This window comes from Piliocolobus tephrosceles, chromosome 1 (assembly GCF_002776525.5).
Source record: "Piliocolobus tephrosceles isolate RC106 chromosome 1, ASM277652v3, whole genome shotgun sequence".
Lineage (NCBI taxonomy): Eukaryota > Metazoa > Chordata > Mammalia > Primates > Cercopithecidae > Piliocolobus > Piliocolobus tephrosceles.
Genome location: NC_045434.1, coordinates 59,243,883 through 59,270,253, shown reverse-complemented (window position 1 = coordinate 59,270,253; position 26,371 = coordinate 59,243,883). Strand labels below are relative to the sequence as shown.

The 26,371-nt window shown below is 38.8% G+C and overlaps 1 protein-coding gene and 1 pseudogene across 10 annotated transcripts in view; one reads left to right on the top strand and one right to left on the bottom strand.

Moving 5' to 3' along the window:
* PPP1R12B (protein phosphatase 1 regulatory subunit 12B) overlaps positions 1-26,371 on the bottom strand; it is a 235,347-nt gene that overhangs the window by 59,181 nt on the left and 149,795 nt on the right. The window contains exon 20 of one of the 10 annotated variants that reach the window (XR_002725300.3): positions 22,520-22,666. The exons of 8 other annotated variants lie outside the window; for them this stretch is intronic. The gene's annotated coding sequence lies outside the window, so the exon portion shown is untranslated. The remainder of the gene's footprint in view (positions 1-22,519; positions 22,667-26,371) is intronic. One more of the 10 variants, XR_003309882.2, reaches the window with a different exon arrangement.
* LOC111522839 lies at positions 633-750 on the top strand (annotated as a pseudogene).

Here is a 26,371-nt window from a genome sequence, read left to right as displayed (position 1 = left end):
TCCAAAACCCATCATTACAACTGGAACTAAAATAACTGGAATCAAAGAGCAAAGCCGATCCACACAGAAGGATGAGCACAAAGTCAAAGGTCCAGTCCTTAAAACTTGTACCACCTGGGTATTATCAAATGTATTTTTCTAATGCTGTTTGTGGGAAGTATTCAGACTTTATTTTGGTTTTTCTTTGCCTCAGTTCTTAGTCTCTTTTTGTTGTTACTAAACAAGTTGGAGGCAAAACAATCCAGATTTTGGCTTCCTTCTTTTTATTCTCTGAAGCAGTTTATGTAAGACAAGTATTATTACACTCATTGACAGTTTGATGAAATTCATCCCCCAAATTACTCTAGGCTTGGTGTCTCTGGCAGGAGGTTGGGGAGATGGTGGTGAAGTATGATTAAATTTCTTTAAAGGTTACTGAACTTCTTTGTTTTGCCATTTCTTACTAAGTCATTTTGATATTTTATATTTTCCCAGAAGAGTGTCCACTTAAGTTTTCAAGCTTATTGTCATAAAGTTGCTCAAAATAATCTTATATTTTAAATACGTTTATCTTAACTTTGTCCCTATTTCTCTTCCAAATACTATTTGTTTACACCTATAGCTTTTCTCTAGTTCAGCTTGTCAAAGGCTTACTGCATTTTACCCTCCCTAATGGGGCTTAGTGCGCAGTGGCTGGAAAAAGTAGATTCCTGGGTTATGTATGCAGCTCAATTGTTGTACGTGTTGCTTTAAGGGACCTTGAAGACTCTTCCCTCTCCCTGTTGTTGCCAAAATAACTGCCTCTGATCTGTTTTTGTTTGCATCCCAGGCCCCAGACTAGCATGTAAGATGCCTCTGAGTCCTAGAACACTGCAGTCAAGGTGGACATTGGAAAATAAAAAAGTTTATTGAATTTTATATCTTTTCAAAGAATCAGCTTCTGGTATTAACACTATTTCTACTGCTATTCTGTTTTCTGTTCATTAATTTCTGCTTTTATCTTTATTTCATTCCTTCTACTTAATTTGGGCTTACTCTGTTTTCAACTTCTTGAGTTTAAAGCTTAGCTCATTTATTTTCACTTATTCTAAATTTTTAAACTTACACATGTATTTAAGGTTATAGCTTTCTCTCTTTAGCTACTCTACAAGATCTAATGTGAAGTAATCTCATTGTCATTTAGCTCTAAATATTTTGTACTTCTCATTATAATTACCTCCTTACCCATGCGGTATCTACAAGGAAGTTTATACTTTTCAGAAGTGTTCTTTTCTTCTCCAGCTAACTTTTTGTTGCCATTACAAAAAAACTATAACCCCTCCATAATCTCAATTCTGTATCTCCACATCCTATCTTTCCAGCTTATTCTTTCTACTAGGGTGACCCTGAACTATCATTCAACCTCATGGAATCTCCACTGTCTCTCATGCAGTTGATGTTCCTTCACTCTACTCTTTATCGCGCTTACATTCCATGATTTATCATTATTATCATCACTCACCCCTCTCTCCCTTCATAGTGCTTGGCAAAACTACAACCTTGTTTAAATCCAATTTTCTGTTTACTCCACCCCTGCACCTGTGCAACTAAATGTGGCTGAAAAAAAAAACAACCATGCTCATTGGTCTCAATTTAAATTCATTACTTTGAACCTTTAGTGGACTCTAATGCACACACAGATACTTCCCTACTCCATTTACTTTCCTAGATAAATACTTCACCCCTTTCCCTTTTAACTCAAACACCTATCACTTCCTTCCTCATGTTCTTTCTTGGCTGCTGGTCTTGCTTTCTATTTCACTAAGAAAACTGAAGCAATCAGAAAAGAACTTCCACAGACTATCACCACATTTAACCACCATTTACCATCTTCTCACTTGTTACCATTGATGAACCTAACAAGCTTCTATTTGAAGTCAAATCCTTCAACTTGTACTCTAGACCCTACTCAAGGACCTCATTACAGCAGCTCTCCATTCTTCCTCCTACATCATCTTTTTGTTGTTGCTGTTGTTCTCCATTGGGATCATTCTCAGGAGCAAACATGTAGCTTAAAAAACACCCTTTTCCGGCATGGTGCAGTAGCTCACCCCTGTGATCCCAGCACTCTGGAAGGCCGAGGTGGGAGGATTACCCGAGGCCAGGAGTTTGAGATGAGCCTGGTCAACATGGCGAAAGCCTGTCTCTCCTAAAACTACAAAAAATTAGCCAGGTGTGGTGGCAGGCACCTGTAATCCCAGCTACTCGGGAGACTGAGGCAGAAGAATCACTTGAACCTGGGAGGCAGAGGCTGCAGTGAGCCATTTTCTTCTAATTCTCTCTAAACTGCATTCTGAAAGATTTTCTCAGTTCTATTTCCTAATTCTCCAATTTTCTCTTAAGCTATAGAAAGTATGTACAGTCTAACTGTTCTTTTACTTCAATATTGTATTTTTACATTTCAATATATTTTTCACTTCAAGATGTCTAAATGTTTCTTTCTCACAGCTTTCTCTTCTTGTTTCATTATCTGCTCTTCATTCTGTAAAATCTAATTTCTTCTGTACATATATTGAGACTTTTAACTTATTTTTAAACTCTCTTCAGAGTGTTCTTTTTTCCTCAGGTATAACTTCTCTCATTTGTTGGGTTCTTTTGACTGTTTTTTCATGATCTTAGGTTTTACTGAGTTCTTTGTAAAGTTTTGAGGGCTCAATTTTTAATGATGACTAAAAAATGTAAGTACCTGTATCTATATATACAGTTTTAAGTATCTATAGGGCAGTTCTAAGTTGCCTCAGCTTAAATCTGATAATGTGCCAACTTTGAACCAGACCTTAAGTTGGTAGCTCTGGGCTTTCTTTCCTCCTAGGTAGCCCAGTTCTGAATTTTTAGCCCAAAAGTATTTTGGGTCCAAGTTCTATCTTGAGTGGTTTCCTGTGCTTGTTTGTGTCTGCCAATTCTTCTTTACTTCTGGTCGGGAACAAGCAGCTTATTCCTGGCTGTGACACTGCTGGGATAAGTTAGACTAACCCAGTTCCCATTTGTATTGTGCTCTTGGGTCCTGGGTTCATGCACAGACAGGATCATTGCAAAAAACCCTGGTCCCAATTGCCCATATCCATTCATAGCACCACCCCCACCCCCTGCCATCACAGTGGCTTTTCTATTACTGGTCCAAAGAGACTTTTTTCTCTTATTTTTAAGAATAACTATGTATTTTTAAAAACCTTTAAAAATATTTATGCATAATTTCTCTGTCTTTGAACGAGAGGAATTAAGATTCAAGAGTATTCACTCTGCCACCCTGACCTAGAAGTCCCAGAGTAGCTTTCACTTTTGAAATAAGAGCAGTTCAATTTTCCTGACCTCACCAGTCTGTAAATATTAGCATATATACCCAAAGTTCAAACTCGAATAAGCTGTAGTAGAGACATATTTCCATTATTTGGAATTTGTTTACATTGAAATAAGTAATAGATGTACTAGGAAATCAGAAATAGAAGGAAGATGACTTTTAAAAGGTTAAGAAACTTGGAACAGCAGCAGACTTTACTGTAAATCTTATATACAAACTTTATCACTGCTTCCCATAAATGGAATCAGACTGAGCAAAGAAGAGGGTACTTTCCACAGCACCAGGAAGAGCCACTGCAGCCAGCAGTCCTGTAATAAGCACCAACCTGCACTCCTGCACCTGGAAGACAGCCATCAGCTTAGTGGAAAGAATGTTGGACTGGGAATTCAGAAATTTTCTAGTTCATTTTCTAACACTAAGTCATAATACAGCTTAGGCTAAGCCAGGCCCTCTTCTGGGCCCCAGGTTTTCCATCTGTAAAATAAGAGAGTTGGGCTAGAACAACTTCTAATATACCTTCCAGAAATAATTTTCTGTGACCTTAACAGTTTGGTACTTTATAAGTAGGCTGAGTCCTCCATTCTTCAGCTTGCTCAGTAATAACCTGCCAGGTAAAAGAAGAAAATCATGTATTTCTGAAATCAGTCTTCAAATCAAATGAAAGAATCACTAGATGCATATTTTTGTTTGATCACCACTCTGCAAAGGAACAGCGTAGTAGCTGGATGAAGTTTCTGTGTGGGTGTACACACAATCTAAGTTTTAAATAGAAAAAGCAAACCAACCCAGACCAAAACAAAAACCCTCCACACAAGTCCCAGACACAACAAATGGTGAGAGTTCTTTTCTACAAACACGTCTGTTTCTAATAGCTGAGAAGACCAAAAAAGAAAGTATCACACTGACCAGATATAAGTGTAGATAAAGAAAAAACTAAGGAGCATGCAGCAAAATTACAGGATATGAGAGATTTGACTCTGCACACTGCAAAGTCTGTACAATTAGAAATTTCATGTGAACAGAAATGTAGAGAAGACAATGAGAAAGGAAAGGATAAAACTGGAGTTCCACTAAATGAAAGTTAAGAGTGGATTAAGAATTTTTAAATTGAGGCCAGGCACAGTGGTTCATGCCTGTAATCCCAGCACTTTGGGAGGCAGAGGCGGGCGGATCACTTGAGGTCAGGAGCTTGAGATCAGCCTGGCCAACATAGCAAAACCCCATCTTCACTAAAAAAAAAAAAAATTAGCTAGGTGTAGTGGTGAACACCTATAATCCCAGCTACTCAGGAGGTTGAGGCATTGAGAATCGCTTGAACTCTAGAGGCAGAGACTGCAGTGAGCCAAGATCACACAACTGTACTCTACAGGCAGAGATTGCAGTAAGTCAAGATCACACAACTGTACTCCAGCCTGGGTGACAGAGTGAGACCCTGTCTCAAAAGAAAAAGAAAAAAAAATATTTAAAATTGGGTTAAGTGGAAAGGAAAACTCAAGATTAAATCTCAGAGCTTCCTAGAACCTTAACTATGGGCCACAATAAAAATTTATGTGAATTGTTTAATTTCACCACAATACAGTAAAAAACCGAACGGATTCAGACTTTATAGGTCTGAAGGATGGAAAGTTGGCACACAGCTAGCCATAATCCTGAGTCTTCAAGTAACATACTAAAGTCATTCTGTTTTCTAAAAAAAACAACAAAAAGCATCTTATCATCTACATTGCTATTTGTGAGGCACAGTGTATTGCATCGACATTGCCATATATGTATAGGCTGACTATATTAAGGGTGGGTGTCCAGCAGATTTCTATCCACTATTGCATACTTCCACCACAGCTGAAATAGCCCATCAGTCAAAAGAGAGGGATAAAGTTCCGGCCGGGCGCAGTGGCTCAAGCCTGTAATCCCAGCACTTTGGGAGGCCGAGACGGGCGGATCACGAGGTCAGGAGATCAAGACCATCCTGGCTAACACGGTGAAACCCCGTCTCTACTAAAAAAAAATACAAAAACTAGCCGGGCGAGGTGGCGGGCGCCTATAGTCCCAGCTCCTCGGGAGGCTGAGGCAGGAGAATGGCGTAAACCCGGGAGGCGGAGCTTGCAGTGAGCTGAGATCCGGCCACTGCACTCCAGTCCAGGCCACAGAGCGAGACTCTGCCTCAAAAAAAAAAAAAAAAAAAAAAAAGTTCCCTGACAAAATTCCCACTCAGTTCACAAAATAGCCACTGAGCAGTCTTCACTTTCATGCAAACTTTTTGTAAGTGTGTTATCAAAGCATTTAAGGCAGGAAAAAATTACACAAATAACAAGGCCTCATTAAAGAAAATTTGGGAAATAAAGAAAAGTAGAAAAAAAGTCACATTTAGTCTCATCACAGAAATACAACCACTGCTAACACTTTGCTCACTTTCTCCCTGGTCTCTTTACCTGGGCCTGAGTAACCACTTCGCCCTTATGGTTGTAATCATATGACATATACAATTGTGTATCTAGTTCATTTAGTAATACTATACTATAAGCATTTATCCAAGTTATTATACTATCTTTGTAATTCACTTTTAAATGGCTGCCTTATACTCCACTCTATTTTAAAGAAACACCCTAAATGGCTAGTTGGTGGGGAATGGTAAAGCAAACTATGATTCATAGTGTTCCATTAGATGGATGAATCATAGTCTACTTAACTGCTGCCAGAATACTGGACAGTAGGCTGTTTCCAATATTTCCGCTATTATAAATAGCTAAATGAGCTAAGTCTGTTTTGTTCAATAGTGCATAATAGCCTTCCACATAGTAGGTACTCAAGTATTTGTTGAATGGATGTTTACAGAGCTGCCAATATATAACATACCTTGTGATAACAATTTCTGTGCATAAACTCCCCCTCCTTCCCATATTTAGAACTGTTTCCCAGAGATACATTTTCATAGGGGGCTATTTTGGGTCAATTTGGGACTTTTGTCAATCTAGCCATTTGTTTCTCAGAAAATAATGACTAATTTGCATTCCCAACAGTAAAATATGGGAAGGCCCATTTCACTACATTCTTTTTTTTTTTTTTTTTGAGGCGGAGTCTTGCTCTGTCGCCCGGACTGGAGTGTAGTGGCCGGATCTCAGCTCACTGCAAGCTCCGCCTCCCGGGTTTACGCCATTCTCCTGCCTCAGCCTCCTGAGTAGCTGGGACTACAGGCGCCCGCCACCTCGCCCGGCTAGTTTTTTGTATTTTTTAGTAGAGACGGGGTTTCACCGTGTTAGCCAGGATGGTCTTGATCTCCTGACCTCGTGATCCGCCCGTCTTGGCCTCCCAAAGTGCTGGGATTACAGGCTTGAGCCACCGCGCCCGGCCTTCACTACATTCTTAGCTAAATTGGGCATTATCTTTTCAAAGTCTTTGCCTTTGGTAAAAAAAAAAATGTTACTTTGGCTGGGTGTGATGGCTTACACTTGTAATCCCAGCACTTTGGGGGCTGAGGCAGGCAGATCACCCAAGGTCAGGAGTTCAGGACCAGCCTGGTCAACGTGATGAAACCCTGTCTCTACTGAAAATACCAAAATTAGAGGGGCGTGGTGGTAGGCACTTCTAATCCCAGCTACTTGGGAGGCTGAGGCAGGAGAACTGCTCACACCTGGGAGGCAGAGGTTGCAGTGAGCTGAGATCACGCCGTGGTACTCCAGCCTGGGTGGCAGAGCAAGACTCTATCTCAAAAAAAAAAAAAAAAAAAAAGTTACTTCATTATAATTTTAGTTTTGAACACCAGTAAGGTTATATACTTTTTCTTATGATTGTTATTGTCTATCTTGAAATAGCTTTCTAATAATCACTTATCTAAATCTAAATTATTCCTGGAAGGTCAGTTGTGGGTTGAAGTAACAACAAAAGCCCCAATATTTTTAGGAAATAAATTCTGGAAGGAACTTAAGGAACTAATGTAAATACATAGCTGAGAACAGCTTATTCACAGAGCAAGTCTGGAACACTGTAATGTGCTTTTATTAATGGTAAAGTTGGAGGCTAGAGTTGTCAGTTCCTGATTCTTTCCTCATATTTATCTGTTATACAGTTTTGTTTTACATGTGATATTTGTCTGTGGGTGCTCCTGTAATTTGGGAGGGGAGAGCTGGGAGGAAAAGATTCCTTTAATAATTCTTCTAAAACTTTTCTTTTAGGAAATCATTCTAGATTAACCCAGAAACTCTTAAGAGCTGTTTCCCACAACTGTACTCTGTAAAAACTTCTTTAGCCAAGATAATCTTGGGGTGGCTTAGCAGAACTTTGTCAACCCTGAATTAGGCTTTCTCTCTGAAAATATTTTGTAAACAAGTAAGCTAGACACAGAAAAGGCAGAAGCACATTCAGAGAAAAAATGTAGGCCTGGGCAACATTACCAGTAATGAGAACCTGATGAAGACTGACAATCACACCTCACTGACTAATCCAATAACTAGCTCTTTTCATAACATGTGGAAAATCCTCCTCTGCAGCAGAAGTACAACTGCCTTTCATTCCTTCAAGATGCTCTTGCAGGAGTAGGCAAGAATGTTGATTTGCCATCTATTCTTAACAAGGAGAGAAAGCAGAAACATGGACTAAAGATTGCTAGGGGAAAGCAATTTAGATGGAATCAGGTACCACAATGTGCCAAATGATATGACAATTAGATCTGTTTGAACCCTGTTTAAGCCTTTATGAAGATTTTTTTTTAGCGGCAAACTATCTTGGAGCTCTGCTCACAAAGCAAATGGCTAACCAACGGCTATTAACTTCCAGAAAATCCATTAAAATCGTTCTCATGCAGATGAGTCACAAAGAGAAGATATCATCCTTTCATGCTCCCTAGCCCCACTCCACCAAACTGCTCTCACAAGTCAGCAACATCTCCTTACTGGCAAACCTATGAGATACTCTTCAGCTCTCAAACTACTGGATGTGATTACAGAGGACTATTGGTAGCTATAATTTATCTTTCCAACCCTTTACCTCTTTCTCTTCTTCTGATAACAGAATCCCTATTTCCTGTGGGGAATCTATTCCATGTAGCTGACCCTCTCCTAACCCTACCCCTATAACAAGTGGTAGCTGTTGCTCTTGTTTCTTCTTCATCACTATAACCAGCACTACCACTATTATTATCATTATCATCATCATGGCGGCTAAGATTTATTGATAATTTACTATGTGCCAGACACTGTACTGTCGACTTTATATGTATTATCTCATTTAAAGAAATGACCTATGTGATAAGTACTATGATTTCTCTCATTTTAAAGTTGAGGAAACTGAGACACAGGGAGTATATAATTTGGCCAAGCTTACACAGCAGGTAGCAGAGGAGGAACTTGAATTAAACTTGGTTTTAGAGTTCAGGCTTCACTGCCTCTCTAGCTAAATCTCATCCAATTTCTGGCTATAGAAATTGGTTCAGGGTTGCCGGGCACAGTGGCTCAAGCCTGTAATCCCAGCACTTTGGGAGGCCGAGACGGGCGGATCACGAGGTCAGGAGATCAAGACCATCCTGGCTAACACAGTGAAACCTCGTCTCCACTAAAAAATACAAAAAAAAACTAGCCGGGTGAGGTGGTGGGCGCCTATAGTCCCAGCTACTCCGGAGGCTGAGGCAGGAGAATGGCATAAACCCGGGAGGCGGAGCTTGCAGTGAGCTGAGATCCGGCCACTGCACTCCAGCCCGGGTGACAGAGCAAGACTCTGTCTCAAAAAAAAAAAAAAAAAAAAAAAGAAATTGGTTCAGGGAAGTTCATCTGATCCAGGAAAGGTCAATCAGATACATGAACACTATGAGGCCAGGTGTGGTGGTGCACACTTGTAATCCCAACATTTTGGAAGGCCAAGGTGGGAGGACAACGTAACCCCAGGAGTTTGAGACCAGCCTAGGCAACACAGTGAGACTCCATCTCTACAAAAAATAAAAAGAATTAGCTGGGGATGGTGGCACACACCTATCGTCTCAGCTACTTGGGAGGCTGAGGTGGGAGGATCGCTTGAGCCTAGGAGGTAGAAGCTGCGGTGACCCGTGAGCATGCCATGCACTCCAGCCTGGGTAACAGAGCAAAATCTTGTCTGCAAAAACCAAAACCAAAAACAAAAAAAAGATATATGGACACTAGGATAGAGAAGGTCTTTCTTCCTCTGAAGTCTATGCAGAGAAGGCAGCAGGGATCTGATAAGTTTCAGCTTCCTAGATTTAGCTGTGCCTGAAGCTAGGCCAGGCTGAATATGCAGATTTTCTAGCTACATAAACCTTTATGCTTGAGCTATATGAAGTTAAGTTTCTGTCACATTGAGTCTTTGAAAGTTTTCATTCCCTAGTTTGGTTGAATACTACTCTTTTTAAAACAAACAAACAAACACTTTTATTTTAGGTTCCGGGGTACATGTGAAGGTTTGTTACATAGGTAAACTTATGTCACAGGGGATTGTTGCATAGATTAATCACCTAGGTATTATGCCTAGTACCCAATAGTCATCTTTTCCACTCCTCTCCCTCCTCCCACCCTCCACCCTCAAGTAGACCCCAGGGTCTGTTGTTTCCTTCTTTGTGTTCATAAGTTCTCATCACTTAGCTCCCACTTATAAGTGACAACATGCGGTATTTGGTTTTCTGTTTCTGCATTAGTTTGCTAAGGATGATGGCTTCCAGCTCCATCCTTGTTCCCACAAAAGACATGATCTCACTCTTTTTTATGGCTGTATAGTATTCTATGGTGTGTATGTACCACATTTTCTTCATCTGATCTGTCACTGATGGGCATTTAGGTTGATTCTATGTCTTTGCTATTGTGAATAGTGGTACAATGAACATTCACATGCATGTGTCTTTGTGGTAGAATGATTTATATTCCTCTGGGTATATACCCAGCACATAGACCAACGGAATCGAATAGACAGCCCTGAAATAAGGCTGCACACATACAACCATCTGATCTTCGACAGAGCTGACAAAAACAAGCAATGGGGAAAAGACTCCCTGTTCAATAAATGGTGCTGGGATAACTGTCTAGCCATATGCAAAAGACTGAAGCTAGACACCTTCCTTAACCATATACCATATATAAAAATCAACTCAGGATGGATTAAAGACTTAAATGTAAAACCCCAAGCTATAAAAACCCTGGAGACAACCTAAGTAATACCATCCTGGACATAGAAATGGGCAAAGATTTCATGACAAGGACACCAAAAGCAATCTCAACAAAAGCAAAAATTGACTAGTAGGATCTAATTAAACATACGAACTTCTGCACAGCAAAAGAAACTATCAACAGAGTACAGACAACCTACAGAATAGGAGAAAATATTTGCAAACTATGCATCTGACAAAGGTCTAATATCTAGCATCTATAAGAAACTTAAATTTACAAGAGAAAAACAAAACCCCATTAAAACGTGGGCAAAGGACAGGAACAGAGACTTTTCAAAAGAAGACATACATGCAGTCAACAAGCATATGAAAACAAGCTCAATATCACTGATCATTAGAGAAATGCAAATCAAAACCACAATGAGATACCATCACACACCAGTCAGAATGGCTATTAGTAGAAAGTAAAAAAAAAAAAAAAAAAAAGAAAACAACAACAACAACAAAAAACAGATGCTGGGAAGGTTGCAGAAAAAGGAAATGATTATACACTATTGGTGGGGGTATTCATTGTGTAAAGCAGTGTTGGCAATTCCTCAAAGAGCTAAAAGCAGAACTCTCCTTTCCAGGCTCTTTTCCTTCTTCTCTGACCATTACCCTGCTGATCTCTTTCATGGGTACCTCTCCCCTTCTGCCTGTCTCAAACAGTGGTGTGCCCTGGCTCTGTTCTCAACTGTGTACTCTTTTCATAGCAGTGGCCCTCCTTAGCACCCCACAATCATTCTGATAGACCTTCGCTGGGGAACATGCTCCTTTTGCTTGCCCTTGCTTCAGAATCATTGAGACATTGAACCACAGTTAACACAGTGAGTACCTCATATCCATCAGTATGCTGGGGAAGAAAAGAAGTTGGGAATCACTGCTCTAAAATTTAACTTTGGGAAATGTGTTTTTCTTAGCTTAAAACTATTATCAGCAAGCTGATACCTTCCAACTCTCTCTCTCTTTTTTTTTTTTTGAGACAGAGTCTTGCTCTGTCCCCCTGGCTGGAGTGCAGTGACATGATCTCGGCTCACTGCAACCTCCACCTCCCAGGTTCACACCATTCTCCTGCCTCAGCCTCCCAAGTAGCTCAGACTACAGGCATCTGCCACCACGCCTGGCTAATTTCTTTTGTATTTTCAGTAGAGACGGGGTCTCACCGTGTTAGCCAGGATGGTCTCGATCTCCTGACCTTGTGATCCGCCCGTCTCAGCCTCCAAAAGTGCTGGAATTACAGGCGTGAGCCACCGTGCCTGGCCCCAACTCTTTATCTCTAGCCCTGGAACTTTCCTATACTTCATACCCATGTATCTAATTGCCTATAAGACATTTACTTTCTTACATCTGACAGGTAGCTTGAACTCCGTATGTCTAAAATCAAAATCATTATCTTCATCCCCAAACATATTCTTCCTTCTGAATTCTCAATCTTATTAATGGCATATTATCTATGCAGTCATCATAATAAAAAAAAGTATCATTTATTGCATTGTTCTCTATTCACGGAAGACATACCTAAATACTAGATATTCTTGTAAATATAATGAACAAGAAACAGGCTGGGCATAGTGGCTCACACCTGTAATCCCAGTACTTTGGAAGGCCGAGGCAGGAGGACCACCTAAGGTCAGGAATTCAAGATCAGCCTGACCAACATGGTGAAACACCATCTCTACTAAAAATACAAAATTTAGCCAAGGATGGTGGCTCATGCCTATAATCCCAGCTAATTGGGAGGTTGAGGCAGTAGAACTGCTTGAACCCAAGAGGTGGAGGTTGCAGTGATGCGAGATTGTACCACTGCACTTCAGCCTGGGCACTGGAATGAGACTCTATCTCAAAAAGAAAAAAAAAAAAAGAAAAGAAACAGATCCTGCCTTCAAGGAGTTCAGTTAGTTGGCAAATACAACATAGTATGATTACCACTCCATATTAAAAATAAATTCACAGTGCTAGGGGAAACCTAGTCTGTGCAATGCCATAAAACCTAGTCCAGGGAGGGGGTCAAAGGAAGGCTTCTTAGGGGAGATGGTGCTTAACCTAAAACATGAATATGTTTTCAAAAAGTGGAGTAGGGAGATGAAGAGGCAGTAAAGTAAGAGGAAGAGAATTCTAGAGAATGAAAATAACATGTATAAAAGCTCAAAGATGGGAGGAGGGGAGACTGGTGAAATACTAATATATGAGTTGCCTTTATTTATTTAAAAATTTACCAAAGGTAGGCACTGTGCTAAACACTTTATATACATTGTTATTGCTGTTTCTTCTATCGAGCCTACAAAACAAGGATAATAATCTCATTTTTACAGATTAAAGAATTTTCAGAGCTCAGAGAGGTTAAATTACTTTTCTAAGACCAGCCAGCTAATAAGAGATGGAGTCAGCTTTGAACCTAGGTCTTCTGGCTGCAAAGCCAATTCTATGCATCTTCCCAAATACCTTGGGACTGCTCTTTATTCTTTTATCATCCACATCTAGTAAAACATCAAATCCTGCTGAGTTTTTCATATTTCTTACATTGTTCCATTCTCCCATACCCACCATTAGAAACTTAGATACCATCACACACCAGTCAGAATGGCTATTAGTAGAAAGTAGCTCATTACCTTTCATCTGGACCCTAGGCTGTAACTGCTTTCTAGGTATAAAGTGTGTAGGTATCACAATAAGTCAGATCGGCATGATCTCACTTTCAGAACAAGAGATTCAACAAGTATCTGTATATGTACCATGGAAGAAATATGCCTGCTCTTTTCTAGGCTAGCTCTGGAATATCCTGGAGACTAGTCAGGGGCCTTCTTTTCTGCTTTAATTACGCTTTTTGGTGATCTCACTCAGTCTTCTGACTCTAAATACCATCTCTAAAGTAATGACTTCCACATCTATATTTCTCCAGTTTTAATATCTCCCATAAAGTCCAAATTCTTAGTTGACAATTGTCTACTTGACATCTCAACTTGGATGTCTAATAGAAATATCCCCTGCCCCAGCCGGGCGCGGAGGCTCACGCCTGTAATCCCAGCACTTTGGCAGGCTGAGGCGGGCGGATCACGAGGTCAGGAGATTGAAACCATCCTGGCAAACACGGTGAAACTCCATCTCTACTAAAAATACAAAAAAATTAGCCGGGCATGGTGGCGGGCACCTGTAGTCCCAGCTTCTTGGGAGGCTGAGGCAGGAGAATGGCGTGAACCCGGGCGGCAACGGAGCTTGCAGTGAGCGGAGATCGCGCCACTGCACTCCAGCCTGGGTGACAGAGCGGGGAAAAAAAAAAAAGAAATATCCTCTGCCCCATTAAAATGTGAGTATTATGAGGTCAGGAATTTTGTCTACCTTGTACATTTTTGCATCCCTAATGCATAGTGCCTGACACATAGTGGATTATCAATAAATATATGTTGACTGAATAAACACATGCTGCTATGAGGGCAAAAGACATCCCAAATGGGACTCAATTGTCCTAGAGGGTCTTTGAGAATTTGGTACTCTGGGTTAAATGTGTATTTTGGGAGGACAGAAAGGAGTAGAGGTTGACTCTAAGTTCCTTTAGTGTGCTACAGTTAATCCTACTCTTTAAGGATTGACCTACCTGGGATGTTAGCAATCCCCCCTAAACATTATACCTCTAGGAACACTATCCATTAGACTTGCCTGTTAAGAATCACTTTGGAAGACCTTTACAACATAGATTTCCAGGACTTCCACCCGCTAGCACCATGTCACCTGCTTATCCAGAATCTCAAGGTGAGTGGTCTAAAAACCTACATTGTAAACAAATAACCCCAGTAATTGTTATTGACAGCTTTGAGGGAGACTACTATAGAAGCTTTACCCATTAGGTTATTATAATTGAAAATGGCTCAGCTTGCTGGATATCAGTATCTATACATGCCCTTAGCTCTAAGTCAAGAACTCCAGAAATGATACATAAACTGCCCGAATAATATTTCATTAGTTGTATTCCAAAGTACTAGAGGTCACCAGTGATCTAAGAGAGGCCTTCTCACACAACATGTCATATATGGAGCTTTTAAAAGTACATATTCTATGAAGGCACATTAGTGTGACCATTTATTCTCAAGAAAGGATCTGATTTTGTTTACTTGGCACAAAATTAATTATGCCATCCCATGCTCAATTCCCACACCTTATATGAGTCTTTACTGTGACATATTAATGTCAGTTTTCATCACTTTTTTCCCTTAAAATTGCTGAAGAATCAGGATTTCAGCTTCTCTTCTCCCAGATCCACCCCTCTTAACTATCATTTCAAGCAAGTACACGGTTATCAGTGTGAAGATTTGTCATCCCCTCCACTAATCCCCAAAATATTTTCCCGCACATATTCAGCAGACTAAGCGTTGACAAGGCAAAAAGACTAGTAAATTCCATAATCTACTCCTAACTAAGGAATTCAAATGACAACAAGCTTAAATTAAAGTGAATGACAGCAACTACCAATCTTCTGACAGGCACTCTTCCAAGAACCTGTGAGCTTCAAAGGCAAACTTACTTACGGTCACAGTTTACAAAAGCTGAATTTCAAGTATTAAGTGATTATATATTCCCAACTGTAATCTTAGCTAACCTCAAAGATTGGTCCTTGAGAAGTAAGAAGGAATAGGATCAGATGAGAAAACCAGATAGGGACACGCTGGGAGAACCATTTCAGACTTTCTCCTCAAAAGGTAATGAACTGAAACATAACAGGCTATATTTAAAAAGACATGGAAGCAACTCCCCTTCTCTCCTTCACTTTCTCATTCAGGAAGCTTTATAGCTTGCTTCCTGCGGCATGACCAAAACTCATTAATGCTGTCCCAAACAACATTTATCCCTCTAAACACATGATGTTCCCCCACAAACTGTTGCTGATAACAAAGAATCAGGGGAATTGGCACAATGCTGAGTTACCAGAGAAGTGCTTGGATGAGAGAAAATTGACATTTGGAGTTATGTTGACATTAGCAAATACTAACCTAGAGCAGAGGCCAGCAAACTGCAGGCCAAATCCAGTCCACCAGCCTGCTTTTGTAAATAAAGTTTTATTGGAACATAGTCACTCCCATTTAGTTACATATTGTCTATGGCTGCTTTCCCATTATAACAGTGGAGTTGAGTCATTGCAACAGATTACGTGGCCAGCAAAGTGGAAAATATTTACTATAACGCCCTTTTCATAAAAAGTTTGCTGACCTAGAGCATTACGTGCCAAAGATGAAGTGAGGCTGCTACCACTGTCCCACCCCCAACATGTACTGCTGGAGAATAGGTGTAAACATCTGCTTTCTCTATCAGCCTCAGAAAGGCAGAGTGTTGACTCTTCACAACAGCCAGCAAGTAGTAGCTATACCAGACATTTGGAGAAATTAGAAATATAGCATTCAGCCACCATAAACAGCCCCATGTTTCACCCATTTGGCACATCACTTTTGAAAGTCCTCCAACTCCTAAAATGCCATCATAAAGTATACAATGTTTTATTTGGTGATGTAATACTCAAACATGTTGTTTGCCTCTTAAAATGTTTCTGTTACCTGAAAAAACTTTTCAGAAACATAACAAGAGCTATAAACTCCAAGGCCATAATAAGTACTTGTATTATGTATTATGCTATATATTAATTTGCCAATGGATTTTTAAAACTTCCCTGCTTTCCTCTTGGTAGCCAATAATACTGACATAGTTTAAGGTGTAAGAGTTAAGGTTGTAATAAAAGATTTTTAAAAATTTAAAGTATAAAAAAGTCAAGAGTTTTTTTAAAGTACATATTCTATGAAGGCGCATCTGTGTGAACGTTTATGTACCTTAAAGGATCATACTAGGTTACAAAACTATGGTTTCTGTATGCAGAGATTCATGTCACTAAATGGCTGCTATCTGATTCTTGAACTTGCTTTACTGAAGACTGAGATAGTATGGAGAAAAATTAAAACTAGGAGGTTGTGGCCATTCATCTTTACATTTTTACAAGCTTTATACAGGAAGCTTTACAGCTTGGGATAGGTAGTCCAACTATCCTACCTTTGAGATTCTACCAAAATAACACTTTTAAAGGTAACGTCTGTTAGTGCCTTAAGCTCAATATTCCTGCTGGGGCAAATCTATAAACATTCCATTTGCTGAAAAAGGACTTCAAATCCCACATCAAGCTTTCTACCTCAATCATGGGGCTAGAACTCTAACATTAACTAAGCCTAAGCCATGGTTAAGGCTCTCCAGCCATGCTATCAACAGGAGAAATGAATACTTCTGTAACCGAGGTAACCCTTAGACTCCATCGGAAAGAGAAACAATTATTCCTGGAGGCTCTCTATGATCAAAGCCATCATAGGACTACTTTGATAAAAGAGTTGAACCCAAGTGCTTTGAAGACAACCTTATAAAATTGTCATCATAGTAATGATGGTGTCCCAGGAATGCTCAAGTTGACAACAATCCTTTTCTAAAGAATGTCATTAGTTGGTTTTGAATATGTTTTTTAAAAAGAAAAACTTTGGAAAAATACCAGCAGGAAATTCACTAAAATGTTAATAATTTCTTCTGAAAAATATGGTTATGGATGGTTATGGACAATTTTTTCTTAGCTTTTATAGCTGAAACAATCCCTTTTCATAACAAATATTTTTAACACCCCTTTACTATCCTGAAATAAAAATCATTGATATAAAACTTACCTAAAATCATTAAAAAATAATAACATAATATGAAGAAGAAATAAAAGCAAAGCACTTTATAATAAAATATGCATTTTAATGTGTTAATGCTTGGGCCAGTAAACTAGGAGGCATAAAGAATCAGTCAGAGATTTGGATGCATCATATAATTATCATGACGGCAGAGGTTAAATGCAGATCTACAGAATGTGTAGCATGATGTACTCATTATATAAGTGGCATTGCTGTCAGGGATAAATAAAACTAAGAGCAGTTTCTCCTCATTTACATGGTGGTTGAATTTTTAGAACTGTCTTCCTCCCCACCATCAAAAATGAGCTTATACATAAAATCAAGTTTGGTTTTAGACTTAACTGATAGGTTTTCATCTATGACTGTCACGGGAGACAGTCAAAAGTCAAGCAAGCTTCAGGATACTTGTTTGATATGGGGCATTTTAGGATATCTAGCATCTCTCACCTTTTCCACTTAATGCATGTAGAACATTCCCCATCACTGTATTCCCTGAAAGTAGCTCTATGAATTTTTACAACCTCCTTTAGCAATTCTCCTGCTGCTTTTGAGAGCTACTGTTTTATATTTTTCTATACTTCATGAATTTTCTTTAATGAAATTTACTATCTTTTACAATCATTTTTTTTTTTTAAAGCTCCAGCAGAGTTTTAAGCTCATCTGTGTTCCTCTAATAAAAAAACATAAGGTCAAGTCACTAACACAAACTAATATCTTGAAAGCAGCTGGAGGCAGAAGAAATCAAAAAAAGAAAAGGTCAAGAAGTTTACTATCCTTAGTAGTCGGATAAACCTTTCACATCTTTGGATGAGATGCATGAGAGAAGTCCAAACAGATACCTCAAAGATCAATTTATTCTATCTTAAAAAAGATTTATGATTAAAGCAGAATTCACTGATGTAATGGGACACTAGGTCCAAAAATTACAGGGTCTCAAAGGAATACATGTGAGCTTTGATTACTGAGATTTCCTGGGTAACAGCACGACCTAAAATTAATAGAGTCCATAAAAGGAAGATGCCAAAAGAAACTTTGTTCTTAAGATGGTTTATACAGCTTGGGCTACAGCAAGACACAACCCATATATAGAAAATCACAGCATCTGCAGTATTTTAAGAAGCTATAGTTGAAAAGCAAGAGCAAATGTACAGTGAGAGGAAAGATCCTTCGAGGCCAACATGGAATCAACCTCTAGAGAAGATTCTTCAGTGCACGCTGGTAACAGGCAGCTTCCCACATACAGAATTGGTTGGCTGCCATTTCTCAACCTCTATCTTTTTCCCTGGGACTGCCCATTGTCATAAATTGCAGAAATCCAGGACAGCTTGCTTTTCTACATGTGGTATGCCTGCCAATTCCCAGAGGCTGGCTACCACAGGACTGTTTATAACAGCCATTGCTTATTAAGTTTACCCTTACTTTTATATCCTTATGAACATTATCATGTTATCAAATTTCTCAGACTTCTCAAAACCCTCTCATTCTGGGGACGAGCTATCTTTTCCTTTCTTTAAAAAAAAAAATCTGCCTAAAGATTAAACAGGTTGAGAGGAGAAAAATCTATATTTTATTATCTCTTTAAGTCTGTTAAAAGCAACAGAGGCTTGCCTTAAAAATAGATTTTGGTTGTTATGTAATATACGGCAAAAAAATATTACTTTACTACATAAATATTAGATAGCTCACCTACCGTGTCTTTAAACTTAGTCAAACTGTTGTTCTAACTCCACAGTGCAATCTTGTCTGGGAAATACCTTACCATATTAGGCAATCGGGCCCCAGAGAGAGAGGAAAACAAAACAGACTTAGGATTTTACCTAAAAGGAGAACTGCAAAAATACTGACTCGTGGTGGAGAGTGGACAGAAAGTTGCTGGATACCCTCCAGCAGATAAAGGGGCTTCACAAGATTAAGTAATAAGATTAAAAAATTCTGCTCAACAGAAAGGATCCAGCAAATAGCCAGAAGCAACGCTGTGAAAAATTGGAGAAAAAGAGTTGCTATTTACTCAAAGAAAGAAGGTGGGAAAAAATAGTAAAGATCTCTGAAACTAGGACTGTTGGAAGGACTGGCAAAGAAGTATAAATGGGATGGGTTATTTAGGCCATAAAAATGAAAGCCTGCTTGCTTGACAGAGAAGCTGCAGGGACTTGACTTGATCAGATGCTCAACAGGTTCCAAACACCATTTGAAACATTTAGTTCTTGTTCCTTTCCTTTCTACCCATTTCATTCTCCCTACTTCAGCAATCTCCTTTAAAATTTATTCCTCAAAATTCTTCAGTTACATGTCAGAACACATGTTGGAGTTATAGAGGATTTGGGGCTACTTCTGTGACTCTCCAAATAATCCACTCTTTAAGGATAAATTAATAACTTCAAAATCACATGATCCTAAGGCCAATAAAAGTATTCCGAAAGCCTTACGCTCATCCAGATGTAGGAAGTTACAGATCTGGAAAATAATTTAAATGGATTGTAATTATCTCTATTTAAATGTATCAGCTCATTTTCATTTCACAATGCTAAGAGGCAGACTATTATAATCCCTACTTTACAGATGAGGAAACTGAGGCACAGAAAGGTTAAATAACCTATCCAAAGTAGTTAAATGGTTAAGCTGGGGTTAAACGCAGGGAGTCTAGCTCCTGGGTCTGCACTCTTAACTATTATGCCATATTACTTGTCATAACAGTATGTGGTATGATATAAGAGATATAACAGACACAAAGATACAAATTTTGAAGGTAGTGCAACAGCTGTGCACTAGGACTATGACTCTGTGATACTAGCAAGGTACTTAATCTCCTGGGCCTCAGCGGTTAACTTCAAAATGACAGTGTTAACTAGGTGGCCTTTAAAGTATTTTTAAGCTTTAAATTTAGTCTATAACTGTCATTCTAGCCATCCCAGAGCTATTAATAAATCAAATTTTAATATACAGTAACACCTTCTAGGTGTTAGGTGTTTTATTTCTAATAAAAGTTTTTCCAAGAGTCTTTTTTTGTGGGGGGACAAGGTCTCACTCTGTTGCCCAGGCTGATGTGCAGTGGTGTGATCTTGGCTCGCTGCAACCTCCGCCTCCCGGGTTCAAGCAATTCTCATGCCTCAGCCTCCTGAGTAGCTGGGATTACAGGCAGGCGCCATCACACCCAGCTAATTTTTATATTTTTAGTAGAGATGGTGTTTCACTATGTTGGCCAGGCTGGTCTCAAACTCCTGACCTCAAGTGGTCCATCTGCCTCAGCCTCCCAAAGTGCTGGGATTACAGGCATGAGCCACCATGGCCGGCCCCAAGAGTCTTCTTAACTGCAATTGAAGTGACAGTTATTCAAAGATGTAATAGAGTGGAAGAAAATTTGGCAAAGGAGACCAAGAGGTAAGTTAACATCATTTGCAGACATGGTAATCAATAGAATCCCTCTGATGTAGTAAGAAGAGTCTTATGACATCCCTGGACTTCAAAGGCCTCTAGACAACGTTGCAGAAAGGAAGCAATTTCTAGTTCAAAAGACGCCAGAAGATGCTCTGGAATGTCCAGCTCTCCTATACCACTGTATCGCCCATTTATAAATAGTCTGAGCAGATTTCATGGGAAATAGCCCTTGAAAAAAGAAGTATAATAAGAACAATGATATAATTGCCTATTGTTCCATATGTTTTGTTTGATTTTGTTTTGGGAAAAGGGGGAAACTACATCCATATTCACAGGGTCAGGTACCAGGACTGCTCAGTTTCCTTTGCTGATTCTTCCCCTTCTCCTCACTTTGAATTTCGGAGTGCACCAGGGCTCTTTCGGCCTCTTCTCTGTCTACATTCATTCTCTTGGTGGTCACATTTAATCTCATGGTTTTAAAATGCAATCTTTAGGTTTACTGATATCCAAGACGTAGTTCCAGCCTGGCCCTTAATCCTGAATTCCAGATTCCTACATCTAACTGTCCTCTTGACATTGCCATGTGGAAATATGTCAATCAGATCTATTAGATTTAACAATTCTAAAACCAAAACCAAATGCCTACTGTCCCCCCACCAAATGTATTCTTCCTGTAGTATTCTCCATTTCAGTTAATAAAATTCCATGCTTTTAGTTGCCTTAGCTAAAAAGTCTTAGTGTCAACCTTGACAACCTTCTGTTTTCTCACCTGATATCCAAGAAAATAGCAAATCTCATTGGTTCTAACTTCAAAATATATTCGAATATGACAACTTCTCAGCATCTTTACTGCCTGCTATTCTCCTGGTACAAACCACCATCTGTTTTCCCCTGGATTGTTGCATTATAATGGCCTCCTAACTGATGTCCCTGCTTCCACTAATGTCTTCTCAGAGTACATTCTCCAAAATAGCAGGCAGTGATCCTTTAAAATATAAGTATAATCATGTCACTCTTCTGCTCAAAACTACAAAAGCCAAAGTTCTTATAATAACTTATCAGTCTATGTCATTTGGCCTTCTTGCACTTTAGCCACACTGATTTTTTTTTTTTTTAACCTGTCTTCAAGCATGCCAGACACCTGTCTTAGGGTCTTTGCAATTGTTGTTCCCTCTGTCCATAACACTCTACCCCCACATGTCTACATAGTTTCCCACCTTGCTTCCTTTAAGTCTAGGCTTAAATCATATTTTCTTGGTAAGGCCTATCCTGACCACCCTACTTATAATATCAACCTCCTTTCATGTTGGCACTTCTGATTCTTCCTTAGTCTACTCTATATGGTTTTTCCATAGTACATATCATCTTTTAACATAATATTTAATTTACATATTTATTTTATTGTCTGTCTCCCCCACTAGAATGTAAATTCCATAAAAGCAGGCTGTTTGTTCATTGTTGCATCCCCAGAATCAAGTGCTTGATCATAATAGGCAGTTAAAAGCACTTGTTGAATTAAGATGCTTATAAAAGTAAAGGCAGGACAAAATGGAAAATGCATTTAGCGGCTTTTGGTATATTTCTAGGGCATCTGTTTTCTGTTAAAGTTCAAAACTCAGCTCTGCTAGCAAATTCCAATTGTGTTCTTTTATTTAGTTTGAAAACCTTACATTTAATTGCTTACCTCTTTTAGAAGACTTTTACTAACAGATCTCTCCGCTAGCATACCCCCAGTTATCTGAGGCAGGTACCTTGATATCTATGATTTAGTAACTCTTTCATACTATCTCCTTTACCAATGAGTTTTGAGGGATGATTAGTAATCCAGACCTACTGGTTGCATTCTGGATGGGGACAGCTACATTGCTAACTTTTAGGGTAAGGTTTCAGTGATTTTGTTCAGATTGAGTGCCACTTGATTCATCTAAAAGCAACAGAGATTCTAGGGCAAAAGAAAAGTATGAAAAGTCTTACTTCCTGACATACATAACTACCCACCTATGTCAAGGACAGCAGAAGAATGCTGATGCTCTACCCACTGAATCTTGATACTCTGAGTAGGCTTTTAAGTTGTCCTTCAAGAAGACGTTCCTTCACTCAAGGAGGTGAGATGCTACTAGCAAGTCAATTCGAACATGTAACCTGCTGAGTAAAAAAACCAAATGGATGAATAGGGAATAAAAAAGGATACAAGTCCTAATTTCAGGTTTGCTTCACTATAGTAAAACAAAGAGGTTCCCTGAAAAAAGGTATAGGTTGCTCACCTAGCAGAGATATCATGCCCAAACAATTCTTAATTTCTCTGGGCCTCAGTTTTCTTAACTGTAAAATGAGGTTCCTAACCCAAGATATCTCTAGATTCTTTTCCAATCCTATGATACCAAAAGCTGGGAGGCAAGCACCTTTACTACATTGAACTGGGTCTTTCAACAATTCCTTTAAAACAAAAGCAATTTGTCTTTTGCTCAGCTTCTTTAGGGCACCATTCTGCCTGTGCACCAACATCTTTTCTGTTGACCACTTGTGCCCTCTAGTGATAAATTCAATTATACAATAGGATTGGCTTGGAAAACAGCTCCAGTGTAAACAGGGAAAACAGTAAGAAAGCAATAGATAAAATTCAATGTAAAGAAAATGGAATCTAGGCCAAATATGCAGGTTAAAAAAGATGGAAATAATCCAATGGTCATTACCTTCTGTGGTGTACCTATGCTTGTTCCCTCCAGGGCAAACATTCTATGTGATTACTACTATAGTAAAGAAAACAGCAAACACACTGCTGCATATAAAAGCATTTTCAGATATAATTAGAATAACCCTATTCCTCAAATTAAGATGCAGATTATTTTTTATTTAGAAAGACAAAGGATCTATTAAGATTCTCAGAGACTGTCATATACCTAATGCGGATAAACAAAACAGAATTGTTTTTAAACATATCTGTCAAGTAGGTGCTAAGATGTCAATTTTATATACTCATGTTAGTTTCACTGGTGCATGGATTTACCAATGGGGATGGGTTTGGACTAAAATTATGTACTATGTTGGGCTTAAGTAGGGTCCCCAGCCTTGTAAGCATGTTCCTTGCTGTCCCCAGCATAGCAATGCATGACTAGTCTATCACATACTCTCTTTTGAAAAATTTTAAATTGATGCATTATAATAGTACGTATTTATGTGGTACAAAGTGATATTTCAATACATATATGCAATATGTAATGATCAAATCAAGGTAATCAGCATATCTATCACCAAAAATAATTTCTTTGTGTTGGAAACATTCAAAATCCTCTCTTCTAAATATCTGAAAATATACAATAAATTATCATTAACTATATTCACCCTTTAGTGCTACAGAACACTAGAACTTATTCCCCTACCTGTAATTTTATATCTGTTAACCAATCTCTGACTATCCCCCTTTTCCAGACTCCAGTAACCATAATCCTACTCTCTACTTCTATGAGCTCAACTTTTTAAGATCCTACATATGAGTGAGAACATGAGGTATTTATTTTTCTGTGACTGACTTATTTCACCTAACATAATGGCTTCCAGGATCATTCATGTTGCTGTGAATGACATAATTTCAGTTTTCTTTATGGCTAAATAGTATTCCACTAGGTACATATACCACATTTAATTTATCTATTCATGTATTAATGGACATTTAGGTTTGATTCCATATCCTGGCTATTGTGAATAGTGCTGCAATAAACATAGGGGTGCAGATATATCTTTGAAAGACAGAGAGAGAGTGAGACTGAGAGAGACAGAAAGAACGGGAGAGAGAGAGAGCACGAGAGACAGCAAGAGCACCAAATCCTAACCACTAGACCACCAGGAAGCATCATCTCTTTGATACATTGTTTTTCTTTCCTCTGGATAAATACCCAGTAGTGGGACTGCTGAATCATATGGTAGTTCAATTTTTAGTTTTTGAGGAACCTCCATACTGCTTTCCATAATGAGTACAATAATTTGTATTCCCACCAATAATGTATTAAGAGTTTCTTTTTCTCTACATCCTCACCAGGTTTTGTTATTTTTTGTCTTTTTGATAACAGCCATTCTAAGAGATCAGATGATCTATTTCATTGTGGTTTTGATTTGCATTTCCCTGACCAAATATTCTATTGACAGCAAACATTATGGCCATTCCTGACCATAAATCTTACCTGTATATAAATGTTGGTTACATTTTTCTTGGTATATAAAAAAGGAAACGGACTTCAATGACCTCAATAGAGATTTAGTTTAAACAATAGAAAGGTCTCCTAAACCATGCTGTTGTCACTGCTATATAAGTGAAGTATTAAACAATCTTCTTTTGAAATCTTTAAGAAGAGGGGGAAAAAAACCATAGGTATTTTGAATCATTTAGGTCTAACTCTGACTGGAGGCATAAGATAAAGATAATAACCATTAAAGCTTCCTTTCTACCATTAAAATTAAATATTATTGGCTGGGCATTGTGGCTTATGCCTATAATCCCAACATTTTGGGAGGCCAAGGCGGGAGGATTGTTTGAGCCCAGGAATTTGAGACCAGCCTGGGCAACATGGTGAAACCCCATCTCTAGACAAACTTCAAAAATTAGCTGGGCGTGGTGGCTTGCACCTGTAGTCCCAGCTACTTGGGACGCTGAGGTAGTAGGATCACTTGAGCCTGGGAGGTTGAGGCCACAGTGAGCCATGACTGCACCACTGCACTCCAGCCTGGGTGAAAGAGCAAGACCCTGCCTCAACAAAAAAAAAAAAAAAAAAAAAAAAAAAAAAAAATTAAACATTATTGCTGGTTGATTTCTATCTTTTCCATTCAATTCTCTGTCCTGAGAAGCAACCACTCTTCTGATTTCTATCACCATAAATTAGTATTGTTTATTCTTGAGCATTAATGATGAAATGTTTTAAGATGATGGAAAAGTTCTGTATCTTGATTTGGGTAGTGGTTATGCTGGTACATACAAGTGTCAAAACCCAGGAAACAGTATATTTTTAAAATCTGTGCACTAATTGTAAATTATATTTCAGTTAAAAAAAAAGACATTAGAGTCTTGGGAAGAGATAACTTTAAAAATAATAGATACATCACTCTTAAGGAGTGGGCTAGGGAAGAGAAGGAAGTTGGCATGACCTCAATAGCAGATATAGTTTTATTGAACCAAAAACCAAGAAAGGAAAGAGCTGCCCTGGCTTCTCAACTGTATCCATGCTGATTAGTTAACAGCACCATTTCAATAGAATGACCTCCACTCTGACGGGCTCATTTGTTGTTGCAGAGCTGAGTTAACTGTACTGCCTGATGGATGAAAATGGATTTAGGGTAGAGAGGTGGTCATAAGATACTACTGATTGTCTTGAAGTGGAAATATAGGAATTTACACTGGGTCATGATGAGGCATGTGGCTCTGTAGGCCCATATAGATAATGGCAACATGCCTCCTAGCATTAGGAGAGAGTGCTCAAGGGAGAAAAACAGTTAAGAATTTAACTGAAATAAATGAAACAAGCAAATATAAGACTTTGACAAAAAGGATGCCTCACCCTATGCTGATTCATTATCAGCCTTTCTTTCTGCACTATTGGCGAGGCTGGAGATTGGCACTTGGAATATATTTCTTATAGCAACCCCTAGCTTACCTGCATAAATTCAAATGTACCAGTCCAGAGATACTGGGCTGTTTATTCTTTTTGATTCACATTGTTGTTTTCTTGACACATGGTAAACACTAGTAAATGCCTTATGCAATTGGATGTGTGGAGTATTTTTAGTCTGACAAATGCCTTTCACATCAAACTGCAATTTTCAGTACAGGTTATTAAATATACTCTGAGAACATACTTCCCA